Here is a 20,009-nt window from a genome sequence, read left to right as displayed (position 1 = left end):
TATTCATATAAATAAATGCTGTTTTGACAGCTAGAGCCAGTAAATAAAAGCTGAAGGGTTTGCAAGCTGTAAATATCAATGAGAGGTTTTACTTTGCTGGCAAACGATATATGCTTCACATGAATTATGCATTTTATGATTATGGAAGCTGTTTGTAACATACATACATACATACAGACAGACAAAAGCCTACATTGTATCTTTAAAGCAGAAATATCAAAGCAATGTGTCCCTAAAATTTAGAAGCTGTTCTGAAGCTTTTGATTGTATCATAAAATCAGCACAGAGTTATAGATGTTCAAAATCAGTTTTTCTGAGCACTTTAAGGACTTTTGTCCAGTAGTTTAAGGGGTTTTTAAACTAAAATCAAAAGTGAATTCTCTTATGTTCTTGTTAAATTTATGAAATACATGAATTTTGCAGATTATCGTTTTAAATTAAGAATTAAATGAATGTTATAATAGAGTGGATTACCTTTTAGGACTGATGTAAACTGGCATTGAGGTAATTCAAGTATTACAATCAAATTGATGTGATTAAACTAACGATCTAGTATTTTAAAGGAACAAACAAGTCATCAGTTATAAGCTCTGTAGCTTGGAAAGAGTCGTTTCCAAGATTGAGGACTGGTAGCTGTTGCCTCACAGTGATTATTGACTGGAGGTTACAGTTTATTAACTGAACAACCACAGTAATGAACAGAGCGCTCCTCTATAGAAGCCAAAATGTGTGTAACTATTAGACAGAATTTGAGACTTTTCTCTAAATTTTGATGGCTCAGTTACTTAGAAAGGTGATCCAAAAAATATAACCAATTTGTATCGGCACATTATGATGAAATGTGAGCTATTCTTTTGGTATTTATAAGATTTTTTCCCATGCAGGCTTTTAGACTCTCCGCCTCAACCACTCCATCTGTGGACTGACAGGTGGATCTGACCTCTGCACTCCCAGTATCTCTTAATAGTCTGCAGCTAGATGGATTCATTGGATTTCCAGAGTGATGAGATCAATAGTATTGGCTCTGTACTGATGTTGGTTGTGCGGCCGGCATATTTATTTCACACCAGCAGTGCCGCAGCTGCAAGACGTGTTAATGCTTAAAATTTTACAAAAAAAGTGAATGCAGCAAGGTCACGCTCTTTTTCTAGAGGTTGCCAAAAAGTATTCTGCATTCAACCTGCCTTATTATAAGCACAGGTGGGGTGTACGGGGGGGTGAAGGAAAGGGGATATAACAAAAAGTTAAGTGACAGCTAGAAAGAAGTTATAAAAAGATATTTAACAAAACTTGACTGTCATTGAATGCATTATTTCAAAATGCCACAAACATTGCAGAGGTTGCAATTATCTATTTTTGCATTAAAATTCAAATCTCTGTTAGCTCTGGTGGGTTTGAATCGATTCACTACTGGCTGTCCTTGCTAACCAACACTCCACCCTCCTGGCCCGCATGGTCTTCATCTGTTGCTAATATAGATGCCTTAGAGCGGAGACTAAATGTAATTTAATGGTAATTCATTACTGTTCACATCGAATGTCAAAACATGTCTGTGCAGAGAGAAAATTGTTCTTTAGGACCTCAGCTGTCGGACACAAAGGGAAGCAGGAAGCGGCAGGTACACTCATGTTTGTGTTTTTGTGCTTCTGAGTGACAGGTAAATTGCTACGGGGTCACATTTCAAAACATACCATCACACCCCTCAACATTTGATCTTCTTTCTTTCTGTGTGTGTGTGTATATGCGTGCGTGCCCAAGCCTGAAGACAGGAAAGCCATTAAGAGGATTTTTGATCACCGCTGATGTTATTCACAGTGCAGATTTGTTTGTTCAGGGACTTCCAGGCACACACAGATGACAGAGGTTGAGGTTAAGTCTTGCCATCACAGTTTCATTAAACGTAATTGTATAAAAATGATGTAACACTAATACAATAGACACTGACAAAAAATTATAGAGCTTTAAAACTCTTTGCCAAAGCCTCTAAAACAGTAAAAGGATGAGCGTGGGAGCCAAAGTCAGACTATCTGTGCGAGTGAAGTGGTCAGGGCACAGAGATTGATGGATTCTCAACACAACACCACTGATGTGCGCTGCAGTTTTTCCATGAGCAAAGACAGATTTGCGGTGTGTGTGTGAAACAGAATTTGTCCCAGATTTTCTCTCTTCTTCTTCCTCCTCCTCTTTTGCTCTCCTCTCTTCTCTGTGGGCTGGATAGAGGGAGCTTTGATGTGGCACTCTCTCAGTGTTGTGACCGCAGGCCCAAGAGGAACCAGATGCTCTTTGGACCGGCTTGTGGTGGAGAGGCTTATATATAAATAAAAAAAAAAATAAAAAAAGAGAGAGAAGATGGGTGCAGAGCAAGAGGGGGGGCTGCCTCCATGCCAGTCGAGTTTACTGTAAAGTTACCCACACCAAAGCAGACAGTGGGGGGTGTCTTGGTGGTATAATAGTTTACAGAAAACAGCAGAGATTAATATGAATCCATAGAAACAAACAATATGATGTTTTCTCATTAATGGCTTGTGTAGGTGAGCACAACAACAACTATCACTTGAGGGTTTTGAAGCAGGAAAACATCAAGTCGTCAGCATACATGGATATCGTATGTAGCCTCCAAGAACGACGCCAGGCTTTGCTGTGATTTTGGTGCAGAGGTCACAGTCACAATGGCATGTCACATGATGCACGTAAGCTGAGACACTACAAAAGAAAAGGCTGCAAAAACAAAGAAGGTACTGAGCGTCATAAATACTTCCAAATGAGCCCTTTGATGATTAAAATGTATGCATTTACATAGGTCAAGTAAAAATGTAAAAAACTTAAAGACATTCATGTGTGCAGAGAAGGACTCTAATGCTCAATTGGCCCAAAAGTGTGGAAACCTGAACATTTTCGCTGTATACTGATCAACCTCCATTGAATTTAATATTGTGCCAGCGTGGAACACAGTTCTCTTAATACATCCACAATAGGGTTTTCTAACTAGCTTTTAACAAATATCGCTTGTTGAAGATTGATTGAGACATTTTACAAGTATGCTTACAAAAGGTGACATTTCTCTCCACTTTTACGACTGGAAAAAGTCTCTTCAACAACATTTTGACCTCAGCAAAATGAGACTCATCAGCTTTTTGAGTGTAAATCACAGCTTTTACATGAGAGAAATGTATTTAGAATATAAAAGTAAAAACAAATGTTCAAATAAAATTTAACTGGATTGCAGGATTTACTGACGGTTATAGCTGTGGTTAACAAAAGATCTCAAATCAGGCATAAAGACCATGACTGACAGATATGACTTTTTCTTTCCACGAGACAAATAACTGAATTGTGAACACTTTAACGGTCTAAAACACTATAAAAACAGAAGGAACTTAGAGGAAACTCTCACCACAACAACATTTATATTCTTTATCTTTATCAGCAGTTTGGGACCAAAATTGTGAGTCAGATTCTGACAGGATGATAAACAAAAAAAGAGCTATTTTGTTGAGGAAAATAGTCCCATTTGATATCTTAAATCATAATGTAATGAAAATCATGACTAAGACACACTATGACATTCATGCTTCTGTCTGAATAAATCAACCAAAGAACATCTCAATCAAACTTTTCACTGTGTATTTATGCTAAAGTGTCACAATTGACCTTTTTTTGTTTTTGGTAAACTTACTTTCTCTTAACCAGCCTCATATAATTGTGCTTCAGTTAACTGTTTCCTACATTTCCCAGAAGGACTTGTGACGACACCCGCGGAACATGTCTGAACTTGCTCGTTTCAGCTGTGGGTTTTCTGTGTAGGTGGAGAGAGTGATGGCAGCAGTAAAAACAAGACAGTTAGATAGTTATTCTTGTCAGAAAAATGATGTTTATTCTGGTCAAAGCTGCAGCTGCAGCATGTTCTCTTGTTTGTTGTTGCTATACTGCAACAACAGTATTATACTGAGACAGCTGTCCATGGAGAAATTGGTCTCTCTGCCTCTTAAGTAACGACCTTGGTTGTATCTGAGAGTGTCATGATAAGAAAAATACACCCTTAAACAATAAAATAGACTGAAATCCACTGTACATGTACAATGAGTTTTTTCCTAGTCGACTTTTCCTTTAAGGATACTTCCACAGGCTGAATATTTGCTGATACAGCGGGTTTGTACAGTGGTCCTCTGTTTGAAGGACAGTCTGTCTGACCACCAGGCCACCAACAACCACACCAGCATCAGCAGCATGACAGAACACAAGCTGAATCAAATCTGTCTCCTCCATCGACTCTCCATAACCGCTGGTACTGTACCATTACACAAACCTCATAATAGTTTTGATTTATGACCCTCATGTGACACTGTAGAGTTTGGCAGGAAGCCTACACAGCTCCATCTTCGGCTCCGACCACAAAAACATAAAGGCGTACATTAAGAATTTCCCCTCGGGTCACCGGTCACCAGGGACATTAATGTTTCTGTGAAGAAAAAAAGACATGAAAGTTTGAGACAGTGAGATTAATCTGACCTCCTCAAAATTATGCTGTCCCATCTCGTCTGCTCGGGGAGGAAGGACAGATTATGGCGAACAGAGTCAGTCTTTCCATCCTCTCTCTCTCTCCCTCCATTTCTGCATACCCCCCCTCTCTCTCTGTGAGGCAGACTTGACATGAAGTGTTTGTCTTATATGTCAGATAACTGTTTATGCAGTAAACCAAAGCAGGGCGATACAATGGCTGCGTAATGGATGCTAGATGCTAAAAACAGTGGAATGATAGTTTTGATTGGAGGGCAATCGAACCCAGCAGATCATAAACAAAACCAACTAAGAGCTGATTTTGTTTATTAAATACAAATACAGAGAGACGTTTTGTGAGCGATGGTCTTTGAGCTTGCTGCTGTGGAATTTCGAGAGGTTTTAAATGAACTGCAGGATCAGAACGTCTTTAATCGTCAAGTACAATAAATATACCAGTGTTTGCTTTGTTGACATTGGAGCAGTAAATGTATTGACAACTTAGAGAAACCACACTGACTTGCTGGTATGAGGACAACATTACATCACTTGAGGGCAACACGAGCCTACAGTTAATTTGCTCTGGTCTGAATCAGTTGATGAGTTGGTCAATTTGTATCTCGTTGGTTCGGTTTCTTTTCACACAGAGAACCAAAATGCATCACTAAAAGCCACTTAAGAACATTCACTACCATCATCGGTCTGAATTTGGAGCAGTAATGTGAACACCAGAGAAAGGTCTGGCCAAATGCAATGTTCTTCGCAAGCCCCCAGGAACTGCACTGGGCTGGGAAGGCAATTTGACATAGCGGCCAAACCGTGTAATTACAACTTCTGGGTCGGTCATATGATGCATACTGGCCCAGAAAGCATTTTTTTACCATACACAATCACTGGAAAAAGGAGCAGCTGTAAAATAGCGAATAATAGTATCACAAACTCTGCGAAATGACTCGTTTTACTATCAATATTTGATCCATTCGGGCCAATAACATTTGGAAAGTCTAGAGGAGCCACACAATTAAATTTTATCCCCATTCAATTGAACAAGGAGCCAACTGGAAGTCTGCCGGCTCGGCCAGAGGAAGTCTCGGACACACATGTTCTGAGCCGTTTCAGCTGGAGAAGGACTGTAGTGCACATGCTCTATGGGTCATGGCATGGCAGACTTTTTTTGGCTTCATGTGCAACTTGAATAGGAATGAATGGTCGCCATTTTTGAACACGGTACTCAGTTCTCATGGAGCCGTAGCGAAGGTTCAGTCGAGAAGACAAAGTATTTTATTTCTCATACCATCGTGCCTTTCACATCTCTCACGCATGCTCACCCATAATTTTCTTTGCTGTCATTATTTGGGGCTGTCAACCGAGCTATCAGCTGTTCACATCAGCTGGTCACGTCTATCCAATAACACGGCGACAAACCTCCATTGTCAGTCTATCGTCATGTGGCTGTCTTCTTACATATGTTTGTCTCCCTCTCTGCCTTAGTGTCTGGAGTCCATGGGAGGATTTATCTTGCTGCTGCTCGGGATGTCCATTGATTACAAAATGTCCCTGTCAAGTCTAAGCGCCAAAGACTTTTGACAAGACTTATTACTATCATCTGTACAATAAACACTTTACTTCATTCACTTGTCCCTCCTGATCGAACTCAATACATCCATTGTTCTTTGTTGTTAGTCTAAATCAGACCTTGATTCACTCTCTGGCTAGTTTTTAGCTGTTTAGCGCGAACTTGCAGAGTTCAACCGCACCCTCAAAGTGTCTTGATACTGTAGTTTTGGTTTGCACCCCAGTACAATTGCTGTGTTCAGACAGACGAATTGCACCAAAGGGAAAAATGAACAACAGTCCGATTCAACCGGACTAAACAGTTAACTCAAGTTTTTGAGTTAGCCTGTTAATTCTCCACGACCACGAATGCCACGTCCATGAGTGAATGAAAAAATAGATTCTTACTTTTATTCAGAATTTGACTGTTTGTCTTGGTTCTTTAATATTGCAGGTAGCAAATATTTCCCTATAAAGAGTGCTTCTTTATATGATTTACTGTACCTCATCCAATAAAATGTTTTCTGCCACAAACAAATCGTCTGCAACCAAACTTACAAAGTGTTGGTTTAAGAGTTTTAAAATGCATTTTTTTCCAGTGACCATTGAGGCAGACGAAAGTCACTGAAAAACTCCCAAAACTATGCCAGTGGTTTATTTTATGTGGAAAAGTGGTGCCAATTTAAGGATCCTCTTCGCTTTCCCTCTTAAAGATCAAAGGATCTCAGCTAATCTATTTGACTGAGCCCTGTTGTCTCCACGACAACAAGATCACAGACAGGAAGCCTGTCCTTCCTCCATGGGTCCTTGTCATCAACAATGCAACCACTCAGCAGTGTCTGACTCTCCTATAAGTCACTGTGTGTGTGTGTGTGCATGCATGCCTGTTTGCATTTGTGTGTAATTCAACTCTGCAAAGCACATAGCATTTCTCATGTTTCTCCTGTGTGTGTGTGTGTGTGTGTTTATACATGTGCATGAGGGGCATGTTTGTAGAAATATTTTAGCTTTTGAGTGATTTCAATCCTCAGGTGTGTGTGTGATGTAACTGAGAGAGTGTTGAGTTCTGCTTCAGTGACCCAGAAAACATCTTTAAATGTCACGTTCTTAGGTCACTGTGAAGCCACCCGTGTTTGCTCAACACATGATCTGAAACTAGACTAAGCTTCCTCCCTTTGATACAGAGAAGGAAGGAAGCTTTTACCACTTTATCAAACAGACCTTCCTTTGCATGTTATGTCTATGATGAGATTCTTGTATAAAACTTTCTACCAGTTATAGTTTATACACACTCTGAGTGCATTTATAGCTTTTAAGTCATAAAAACAAAAATTGCACCAATCTAAAGGGTTAAGTATGCTTTAAACTAAGTTTTCTGTGCAAAGCGTTGTCTAAATGCAAAAAGATTTTGCAGCTGTTCTGAATAGCCACACTTGCTAAGATACAAGGTGTGATTAATTGTACAAATGGGTATAATAGTGCAAACTTTTGTACAGTTTCTCCTTGAAGGTATTCATGGCTTTGCAAAACCAAATTAAACGATAAAAGGTAAAGTTGGTAACTGCCTGTCAGAACGACACAAAGGGTTTTCAGATCTGTCGTCTGCATCAGCAGGGCGACATTATTTGTTTGTGCCTTCCAAAACTGTAAAAAAAAAAAAAAAAAATCACTTCTGCAGAAATAAAACCATTTTCTGCTCTTACACAGCTACATGGAGTAAGGTTTGGTTAAGTTCAGGCACAAGTTGGGGTATTGATAAAAATAAAATGCGACTAAGTGCAAACAGAAACAGACTTAGCAAATAAATCATGATGTACATGAAGTGTGACTTAACCGTCACTCAAACTTCCATTGAAGATGCAAAAACGTCTGTGTGGACCAGTGAGACTGTAACATTCCTCAAACTGATACATTAATCAACCATAAATTACTTATTTCCATTGTGTTTGCCACATGGTTTTCCATGAATTGAAGTCTGACTGGTGCTCTTTTATTTATGATTACTTATATCATCACGTTATTCTTATTCTTTTAATGGCACCAGGCCGGAGAATTAGTGCCATCGACTACTAATCTTGATGAGCCCAACTCATGGAGTGGATGGAAACACATTAATTTGCACCTTCTAATGCCAATTTTCTGGAAATCAGGTTAAAATTTGCGCTACATTTGGATGAAAACATGGCTACTTGACAATCTCTTCTTCTGAAACCAGATAACCAGATAGTCATTAAATAGATTCCAAAGTAAACTGGATGGAAAGCCTTACTGGTAATTTCCTCAAAAGTTTCCAAAGATCTAACTTTATTTTCTCAGGGTACATCTCCAGCCAAATATCACAAACAAATTCCCTTCCTCAACTCTTATGTTTCCCTTAAGGCAAACAATTCCCAGTGAAGCTGTGAGTATAATGTGCAGATCATCACCTCACTCTGCTCCTGGCCATCGCCTTATGAGAACAGTGTGTATGTGTGTCACAGGCTTTTTGTCATCTTCAGAGTCTTTCAAGCTGAATGTGAAACAATATGATTTGGATGCCCGTAGGCCTTTACGAACTTGGGGAATGTGGAATCTGTGTCCTATTAAAAATCTGTTATAATCTTATGATTGAAAGATGGAATGAGGCTGTGAAAGCGAGGGGGGTCAGCTGTAGCACATTACAACTTAAAGCCAGACAGATTTGGCTCTTCTGGGTTTAAGAAATAGATTCCATGGTTTCCAACTAACTGGATTTTTTCCCTCTTCACTCCATCTTGTTTGCATAACATCAAGGGCTGGCTAAATTGAAAAGATAATCCCCATTCTTTTATGAATTACTGTGGGGTATGTGGTGCTTTGTGCATTGAACAGTGAATGCGAAGCAGAAGCAGTGGGTGTATGTAGAGGACATAAAATATGAGCCCCATTTGTAAACCGAATCAAACGGCATTCACAAGTACTTTTATGGCTTGTTGTTAGAGCTTATTTAGGCACAAGGTGGTTTTTATTTGCCCTCAAGTACATAAATGTTTAGTGGTACCACTTAAAGTCATACTTCACAAAAGGTTTATAGGTTTGTAAGCATATTCTTAGTAAATCGTTTAGTAATGCTGTATAGATCAGTAATAAGCCATTAATAAGAACAATTCAGCATTTCACTTGTGAAAAATCCAGTTGGCTTGTGAAGCATAATTAACACTGTCTTTAATTAATATTGATCCATATTAGGAAGTGAGAAAAACATGACCTTTTATTATTGACTTACTGAGATTTATAACAACACATTTGATTGCAACGTGACAAACTTATGACCCTTCAGTGACGGCATACTGATCATGACGTATAATAAACTGTCATGATGAATTAGCTAAAGAGCTAAGGGGGGAGCGGGTGTTCTCAGCAGAAAAACAAAAGCACTGCTTGTTTGTTCGAACACGTAAAACAACCTGTGCTTTTTTTAAACATTTTCCTAACAAGCAACGTCTTGTGGTTGTGTGAATAATAACTGATGTGTTCAAGCAAAGATGTAAGTAACAGCTTTTCGGCAGAAGGCCGACAACAGAAGACGATATGACCTCTTGGAAGGAGGTCAGGCGTACAAAGTGTTTGACTTTGACACCACAGTTGTAGTTGGCATCCTGTCTCTTACCATGAGTCAATGTTGGCATTTATGTTTTTATTATAGAGACAGTAGAGAGATGACAGAAAACGAAGGGAAAGAGAAATGGGAGATGACATGCAACAATTTCACACTGCTGGAATCAAACCGCTGATGTTGCGGTTAAGTGGCACATGTCTTAACCAGTAGGCTACTTGGAAGAAATGTTGGTTTCTTTTAACCGTGACCACAATCTTTCCCAAACTTTTAGATAGTTTTAGGGCATTTTCAAACATGTAGTTTACTTGGTCTGAATCAGTGGATTTGTTGGTTAAATTTGTGCATTTTCCCCTTTGTTTGGTTTGTTTTCACACAGAGAAAAATCCAAGCGAACCACAATGAATTACTACAAACCGTGTGAGAACATTCTCTCCTCTCATTGGTCAGATGGGGTGTCTGCAGCGGTGGGAGCAAGAACACAGGAAGAAGGTCCCAAATAAGGTCCTCTGGCCAAATGCAACGCTCTTTGTTGCACTAGTCCAGGTCAGACCTTAGTTCAGTCTCTGGCTAGCTGCTAGCAACTGTTGAGTTTATTTATCCACATCTCAGTATGCTAAGTGCACCTGGCTTCAGGTACCGTTTAGCTCAAACTTGCAGAATACGCCTAGTAGTTGGGTTGGACAATGTTCTCAACACAAAAAAACTGCTCCAGAGTTCGTTTGGGACCAGACCGAGACTGAGCATGATTGCTGTGTTCAGATTTGCCCACACAAAACGCACTAATGAACTAATGAACCAGAGTCTGATTCAACTGGACTAAACAGCCCTGAAAACACCCTCAGTTGCTTAAAATTTACTAACAGGCGGCAGATCAGAAAACACTCATGAATCCTTTTTGTGACAGTTTTGCAAGGCACTGACAAGCAATCCTAACAATAGGGGCAGTGGATCTTAAAATGCTCACATGGGTTATATGGAAGGCAGTGACAAACTACCTGTTTCCTTGTTAGTAAGCACCAAGCCACCACAAGCATCCTATCAGGGCTCCCTTACTTTGCTGGCTCGGCAAAACATCTAACCACAATCTACAAACACCTTAAGATCTCTGTTGGTACACCCTGAAAACATGACGCCCCTGGAAGACCGAAGTGGAGCATAACACATGTAACAGCTGTTGAAAACATTACATCAGTGAAACAGCAAGAAACCTGGAAGACTGAGTGAAACAGAAGACTGGATACAGACAACATCAGCTTACTGTAAAAACCAGATCAAAACCGGTCACAGCATCAGCTATCAAGTGGTCAAATGAATCGACCAGGAGTCTCTTATACAATAACCGCTGATGTGGTTGTGAGATGTGGTTGAATGCTCCAAAAGCTAGTAAGTAGACTTTTGAGTTTGGTGTGTGAGGACGAGTTGAGAGAGGAATATACTCCAACCAAAGCACATTTTCACTCCTTGGCAAATATTAAGTATGCTCTATTAGAAATTGGTACTAGTTTAGACAAACGTGAGTATGTAGACTAAGCCATAATGGTCATCTTAACTGATTGTCCGACTCTTGGTTACAACTATCATTTGCTTTCTTTGGAAATGAAAACACATCTGTGAAACAGGGTTTAACTCTTGGCTGGAAGAATTCAATTTCTACTGTGAAACATTTTGCGGTTTAATGCAGTGACCTAACATGTCCGCCCCGTCACAAAGTCCAGATGTGATTCCTTCACCGCCATTTTAAATGAAATATTGAGTAGAGTCTGAATGCGGTTTAAGAAGATATTGATTGAGTAAAGTGTCTCGGAGCTTTAGATTCAAGTTTATTAATGACAAGGCCGAAGTGTTTTACGACTCTTTCAGCCATTAAAAACCTGCAGAGGATTTGTCACAGAGCCTGAAACCGTCTCATTCCCCACCTCCTCTCCAGACCGCACTGTTTCAAACACTTCATTACTGATGAGTTGCGAGGCAATGGATTTTCAAACATTTCACTGACTCCATCTCTTGGCAGGGCCATTTTGTCTGGTTCCTCTAGCAGGTTGGAAACAGATGGGAGGAGGAACGTGTCAGACAATATCTAAACTATCTTCAGACACTTGCCTCATAATCTGTCAAAGTGCCTGCTATTTGCATTCTGAATAACAATCTTAATGGTGCAGTTATATTCTAAAATACTGCTGTTAATATTTATCTTTTAACCGTTGATTTAATCAGTTTTATTTTTTACTGTTATTATAGGCCTCACTTCTAAAAATGATAAAATCTAAATTTTTGAAGGAAAATTTTTGTTGTTTTTCAGCTTTAAAATAACTAAGCGGATTCAGATTAATGCCTTTTCATCTCTATTAACCCACATTATGATTACTGTAAAGCAAAAACAATCCTCTCTGAATTTTTCTATTCACCGCTATTTATAGAGGGCTTACCAAAAGTAGTGGGCAGCAGCAGAAAATTCCTTTTTGGCTGCTCTGAATGGATGCAGTCATATTTTCATCAGGAGAAGTTTTATGGAGAACTGGCGTTATTATTTTCATGTGGCTTTCCATCGTTATCCCCAGCTTCTCTACCCTTATAAGCTCATCCAGTACCATGCAGATAAAAACATAACACGTAGTATGTTTTTCTTTTTCTTTTTGTTGTTGTTGTGGAGAAGCAGGAGAAGGAACACATTTATCCAATTCTGTGACACATATGTTAGCAGATTTAACCAAAGTAGTTCATCATTTATTTAAACATTTGGTTTCCATTTGATAAATGCATATCAGATTTATGTAAGGGACAAATCAGTCCCCAAGTTCTGTGAACAGTGACTGTTTCTTTGAGCCAAGGATTTTTTTTTTTTTGCATGCACACTTTATGAATTAAGAATGAAATGCAATATCTGCTCCAAACAGTGTATATTTTCCTGTATTTTTACTTGCAGGGATATAGTCTAACAACTTGATGCATGCTCATACTGTCGTAGACTCACATTTATGACCGTGACAGATATAACACTGGTAAATTTCAGGCAGAGTTTAAACTATGTGCTCTTGGAAAAACTGCTTTCAAAAGTCCAAAGTTTTCAAAAGTTTAGTGGACGTAACCCTATAATATAGATTACATATTTAGGTGTTATGTGAAGCTGCTCCTCTCTATAGCAGGATTACTTAATGACACTGGAGAAGCCATTTCCTCCAGTGCATCACATTAAAAACCAGCAAAACCATCAGGTAAATGTTAGCAGAAACAGGCGTAAATGGTTGTGACTGGTTATCAGAGTTGAAGATAAACAGAGTACGCCCTCATCCTTTAAGTACCGCCTGCCTGTATCTACTTAGGTGTGATGTACAGCTTTAGTTTTGCAGAGAGGAAATGTATATCTCTCACTTTAGATCAAAGGCGCACGATCACAACCGAAGACAAAATGTTTGTCTCTGCCTCAGTATCACTGAACAAGGCTTTGTGCCACAACCTGCTGCTCTCATTCACATGTTTATATAAAGAAATTAAACATTTTTGGGCTGATGCTGCAGGGGCTAGCAGGATGTGATGGCCTTTGGTTTTTATGTTTCAAGCCTGTAAAACGCTTATTCATATTAAGATAGGACTTTATTGATCTCCAGAGGGGAAATTCGCATGTTATGTTAACATATATCTTGACATTTATATAGGTTATAAAGATTTTATGATGGCGTCAGGTTCCCGAAGCTTTTGTTTGCTTTAAGTACTAACTCCTCGGTGCTTTTTAAGTCTGATCAAGACCCAAAGTCATGCTGGTTTTTATTTTTTTATCTGATCAGGTTATTTTTGTCACCTGGGATGCAAAGAGAATATAATTAATAAACGATAATACATTTAATTGCACTTTTCATTCATAGTGCAACTCAAATGACTGCTCTGTTTTCATTCATTAAATATTTCATAATCATTTTCTGAACCAAAGAAGTCATTATTATTTGATTATAGTAAAACTATTGTTTTTTTTGCAACTGGCTGTGTTTCAATGAAAAAAAAAACCCCAAAAACCCAAAAGCCAATTAAATATTTTAACTGTTTAAAAAATGTGCTTTTAAAAACTTTTTAAAAAGTACATTTTCCTTCACTGAGAATCTTGCCTTTGATCTTCTTTTTGCAAACAATACTGAAAACAGTTAAAGGATTGTAAAGCAATGTTAAATCATGCAGTATTGACTGGTGAACGCACTGATGCTGATTTCTATAAAGGCTCAGTTTGCATGTTTAGAGGTGGTGAGGTTTGTGTTTAGGGCCAAATCAGATACTGAGCGACAGAGTAATCTGTATGAGCTCAAAGGCAAACTCTCAGCATTCCTTATTCTGGGACAGACCACCCAAAAAGACCCCCACACCTCCCTCCCATCTCACCCACCCCTCCCCTCTGTCTCGGGTTACAAGGCATCGCTGGTCTCTAAAAGAAAATGTCACAAAAAAGGAACTTGAACTTCAAAAGGAATCTAATCTGAAGTAGCCTGAGTTAATCGTGTGCATCTGTTCCACAGCTCTGAGGCTTCTGACCCGCAAGAGTCTCGCTCTGCCAGCTACCTCACCATGCAGTGAGCACCGAACAGTTATCCAAAAACTGTTAAAATTATTACTACTCAGTGTTTGGACGACAACACTCTGGTAAATTTTGTTGACAAAGCCACATGGAAGGAGAGACTGTCATTTAGAGGTTGTGGAAGCTGATGTTCCTTCCAAAGAGTCTGATTTTATGAGAATTTTATCAAGCTAATGTTGTGACCTCAGTGGAGCGTTTCAGTTTAGCCCAGATGTACAAATTCATTTCCAATCATCAGTTTTAAAAGGAGGAAAATCAAACTGCAGGGCCATCAAGAAATATATCATTTGTTATTTTGTCAAAGATAAACGGCCCTAATCCTTAAAAATTGCTTCAATTATTTAAATATGTTGCAATTTTCTAATTTTCCAAGCTTGTCGTGTTTCAAATTGTAGCCCTCTCACTTTCACACAACCAGAAATTATTCTTAAACTCCAAACTAAAGCAGTTTTAAGTAGTTTTTCTGCCATGTGGGTCAGCCTAACAAGCTCTATCCACAACACAGAAATATTATCAACTCATAGAGTTTATACGATGATGAAGTTAGTGAACAAACGACTTATTTTAACATCCAGCAGACACGAAGCAACACTAGCATTCATTTGGATTTATGTTTCTGGTCACCCAACAAATATTTATAATCCTTTTAACTCTGGTCTGGTTTCCACCCGCTCCTGAGAGAAATATATGGGTCTTTAGCTGCAAAAATACTTCACTATGTTCACCAAACCATAACAAAGAGCTAAAAGACACTAAAATACTCTGTAGAGCTGAAGGGAACTCAGGTAAAAATTCTCTGTAAATTCATTGATAAGAGCAACCAATTTATGTGTTAACAGCTTTTTACAAAGTTTGAGGAAAGCTACATTTAATACTCCATTTTCCACCTCAGCTCTCCAACAAGTTCATACTACAAAGTCAAAATTGTAGGTGACAAGACCAATTAATTTGTTCAGACACAACCACACACGCAAACAATTTCAGGCCTGAAATGCCTTAATTCCTAATCTTGTGTAAGATCTTGTGAAACTAAAAAAAGAGAAACACTCAGAAGTTTGCATAAAGCCAGGCCATAAACAGTCCTTTTGACTGCCAAATGTTGCAAATCTGGGTCAGTGTCAAAGAGCGATGAGATTTGTACTGACACTGCTTCTCTTCCGGCAGATGCTAAACAAGCGAGCCCAGATGTTTCCACACAGTACTGGACAGGTAGACTGCTTTTACAAAATGCTGCTGCACTAAAGGAATTTCAGAACAAAACATACAATGCTGGTTCATGACTACAGACAAGCAGTAAAAGCATGAAAGTCCATTTTTGACCTTGGAAATAGTAATGTGACAAAACAATCCCAACTAAAAGTCCAGTTACTGTTACTTTCTATGGAGTTTTCAACTGAATCACACTGTCTTCATCCCTGGAGTTTTCTAAGCAAGCTTCAGGACTTTTCTCCCCCCCACTGATGGAGACAGTGTGATATGGATGAAGCTCTGGAAAAAACTAGTAAGCGGACCTTGAGTTGAGACAGTTTTGTCTAACTACTGATTCCAAGATCAAGAGTGAACTCTCATACTTATTCTTAAAGCCAATACGGATGAGAAGTCCAAAAACACGACATGAAAAAACTGGACAAATCCCCATTAAAACACATTAAATCAGCACCGATAAAAATACCTGCTGCTAATCCATCAGCCCTGCCTCCATTTTCTTGTTATTTGACACATTTATCTTCAAAACAGCTGAACGCAGACAGTGATAAGATATTTCTTTGGCACCTACAATACACTTTGACTGCACAGTGTTTCATTTTTTCGAAATGTCAGCAGCAAACAACAAACAAACAGCATCAAAAGACTCAACATTTGACATTAAACACTCAACTGTTCAAGGACAAGTCAGCGTAGGAGAAACAGAAGTTACTGTAAAGTGATGCAGTCACAAGTTGTGTTTTGAGTTCCTGGTGGGCATGACTCAATTAGAGAAACTCTGACCAACACCTGTAGGCTACAGTTTAATGGAACAAGTTTGGGGAAAATGCATTCTGGGAAATGTAGGATACTCACCAACTCAAACAGAAATGGATTTAACCAGAGTGGGTTACTTTAGTTTAATAAAATGTGTTTTAGTCATAATTTTAGTCTTTTAGCTTTGACAAAAAATTGTAGATAATTGAACTAATTGTATTACTATTATCATAATACTCTCTGTGTTAACAAGATAATTGGCCACACTAAGATTTTTGTAAAAAAACGTATTTCCTATCCTTACAATGGCATCATCAGCACAGGAGGTGATTTATGTATTGTATATGTTTGTGTAAATAGAGCGAGAACATTTTAGAATATACATCTTATTAAAATCAATTTGGCTTTTTGAACTTTAACCTCTTGAACCCTTGAAATGTTACAAACTCATTTTGTGTAGCCAAACATTGTTCTTAAATTCTAGTGGAGACCCCAAAGTTTCCAAAGATACCACATATGTCAAACTGAATTAGAAGAGCTGTGCATAAAATGCTGCATAAGACATCTGGCGGAGCCATAAAAAATGCTGATTAAGTGTTGGGGCAAGCAATCATTACTTTAAACCACTGGAGGGGAAGTTTAAGAGGCAAATTAGGGGTCAAGAGGTTAAATCACATAAAAAGGTTAATATGCATTTTGGACTACAGGTTCCCCTTGATGTGTGTGTGATTAATAATAAGGAAACAACATCGTGCACAGCAAAGCATTTGTACTGTATCTCAACTCCAACCCTACCGAGACACATTCCTTTATATTAATTTCACTTTCATATCTTTTTCTGACTCTGGTCATGCTTTGAAGCTTAAAAACTCACTGTGTGTATGTAAGTCGATTTAATGTCACCAGATGTTTTTCTGTCCTGCACTGGATCGACCTGTGTGCGATCATATGTTATGACACACAGGAGCCAGACGTCACTGACATCAGTAATGGCAACATTAGATTTCTCTCAATTTGGAAGTAATGACATACCCCCAACCAAAACTGTCTGCATTCCTCGCTGTGGGACGGAGGCAGAAAAAACATCGCCTATCACATTTCCTCCTCAGCACCACCTCGCCAAGCAGATAGCAACTCCAGCAACATGTGGCCTGCCCTTGAAGGCTACCCAAAACCACATGTGTGAATCCCCCACCCCCTCAGACACACACAAACATACACACACAGGCAACCTGGTGTCGCTGCAGTGGGGCGATTAGGGGGAAGCCAAAATCAAAGGTACAAATCTTGGAAATTAAAGGACTTGCAGACCAGCCATCTTTTCCTCTCTCTCAGGCAGGAATGCTTCTCATTAGACGACCGCCTCAATGTGAACCAGCAACCCACAGATGCAGATTGGAGTGGGCGTTCGCCTTTCGTAGCCTCTTTTGAAAAATGAAACAAAAAAAAAAAGAGCTCAAACCCTTAATGTTTTCAGTGTGCCTGAATGGGTTCAAATCTGGATGTAACAGGATGTGTTACAGGATATAAATCAGACTGGTGACTGTTGCAAGTTGCAGATCAATGCAATCAATCAATTAAAGGGTTAGTCCACCTAAATACCGCATATTCCAACTTACCTCTAGTATTTTTTAGTCATACAAATAATTTTGGTTTTATTTGCCCACGTTTTGATATATCTCTGAAACTTCTACTGTCATCCTAAACTTATCTCAATGAAGGTAAATGGAATTTCAGTGAAAAAGCAGATAAAATCTATGAATTATTAATCATTAAATTAATTAAGCCCTACACCTTGAACAATTATGGACTCTCCCGAATGACTCTGGTTCTAGATCCACTGACAGTAAATTTATATCTTTGGCAACCAAAGACAGCCTTTGTCAAAATTCTGCCAGTGTCAGAAATTTAGGACCAAATTTTCACAATGTGACTGCTGCTACAACACACGTCTACAAACTAACTATTCGGAATTTAACATGAAATGAAGCAGAATGTATTAGCAAAGTGACACTGCAGGCAACACTGTTTGATGCTAAAAAAACTGTAAATGATATCTACTTAAAATGACTAACTCAGACTGCTGAAGTCTTATATAAGCTTCAGATCAACTTTTAAATGCATTTTTGCACAAAACTATGTGGACACACTGTTGATTTTGGCCCCCATCACTTACACTGAAAGTGCATTTGAAGTGCATCTGTTAATAACCACTATGAACAGGAGGAATGATTATAATTCAATGTTTTAGACATGAAAAATTGTGAACATATCCTTTAATCTAAAAATATTGATTACAGCAGATTTAAAGTTATGAGAAAGGTGTCAGTGCAAAGCCAAAAGCTTGTTCTTTTTTATCTTGCTGCATTTGCAAAACATAAGAACAGAGCAGATATACGACGTGTCTTTGCTTGCACAATCTGACATGCCTTGAGATTGTTATCATACAGTCTGAAACAGATCGTGAGCAAGATTTTAATACTTTAGATCCATCATGCACAGTGTGACACTCAATGAACCTGCAAGATCGCTGTGCACACAGTGTCCGGGGCCTTTTACTCTGAATAATCCAGATTTGAAACTACAGTAGTAGTAGAAAATGATATGGTTATCCTTAAACCACAGCAGATATACCGAAATCTGCAAGGCTAGATAAAGCCATAAAGGATTAGTGATAAAATATGACTTTTGTAATTTGGGTGGAACGACCCTTTAAATAGCTATAAGAAGATTTGAAGGAAAAAAGCTGAAAAAGAATTTGAAGTTTTAATCTTAGTTCAGCTAATGGGCAGTGATGAATGAGTGTAGGCTGATAAAAGAGCTAATGAAATAATCATTAATAAAATAATCAATTATTAACTAGCTCACTTAAGCAATAATGACGAGCCTTCCCTTGGGGCAGGAACAAATGTGTCAGTGTCAGCTCGTTCATCTTTGTAGTGGCATTTTCCTTGGGGAAAAAATAACAGTCTAACATTTGAACTAATGTAGGTGTGGAGAGTCATAAAGGATTCGTCAATAAATCACATCCCTTCCTCCGCCTTCCTCATCCATCTGTGTCCATGACATGATGGATAGGAAACACTTGAGATCACGTGTTTATGTTTAAAGTCCCTCAGATATTAGATCCGTTGCCCGACACCTATGCACATGTTTAACTTATGTGTGCATGTCCGAGTGTGTGTCCGTGTGTGTGGAAGGTGGTGGTGATGGGTGAGCGAGGGAGCGCACGTTCAAAGTTTATCCACTCTCTTTCAGTGCTTGCCTCGAGTTTTGAACCCTCAAGTCGCATCAACTTTATCGAGCTGGTGAATTATTCACCTCAGGAGCCATTTAATCATCTGAGTTTCTTTAACCTTTCAGAGAGCCCGCCCGACAGCCGACGGGGCCGTGTCATAGGTGTGTGTACACTGCAGGGAAAGGCATGCGCTAAGTGAGTGTGTGTATAGAATTAGAGTCAACGCCGTATCCTGTTTACATTCACACGCTCCACTCCCATAAGCTGTTCCTGGTGCGTCGTTGGTATAAATCAAACTAATGTCCCCTCGCTCTTGTTGCTCTTAAGCAGCATTATCTTCAGTTTTAGTGTCTCGCAGATGTGTAGAGAAATAGGTCACCGCTCTCGAGCACATGACACCCTATTTTAACCTCTTGTAACGGTACCGTCATCGTCACTCCACCTGTTCCCCTACACAGTGCGTCCATTTTGTGCAGCAACTGTTGAGCTGGAGGGGGTTGAAATCCCTCTGAAAGCGGGCCGCTGACCTTCTCCCATACGAGGTGTTTATGACAGCAGGTTGGATTTTAGGCACTTGAGCTATGTGACCCTCCCTGATCCCACACTCAAATGTAAAAACAGTG

At 39.0% G+C, this 20,009-nt stretch overlaps 1 long non-coding RNA gene across 1 annotated transcript; it reads right to left on the bottom strand.

The window, feature by feature from the left end:
• Positions 1–3,883: 3,883 nt before the first annotated feature.
• On the bottom strand, positions 3,884–16,152 carry LOC121908877. The gene is made up of 3 exons (XR_006099318.1): positions 16,066–16,152; positions 4,118–4,459; positions 3,884–4,008 (listed from the first exon to the last, which is right to left on the bottom strand). It is a non-coding gene; the product is annotated as an uncharacterized LOC121908877 (long non-coding RNA).
• Between the last annotated feature and the right edge of the window lie 3,857 nt (positions 16,153–20,009).

Source organism: Thunnus maccoyii, chromosome 12, assembly GCF_910596095.1.
Source record: "Thunnus maccoyii chromosome 12, fThuMac1.1, whole genome shotgun sequence".
NCBI lineage: Eukaryota > Metazoa > Chordata > Actinopteri > Scombriformes > Scombridae > Thunnus > Thunnus maccoyii.
Note: the sequence above shows the minus strand (reverse complement) of the source record. Positions and strands in the feature narration are given on the sequence as shown.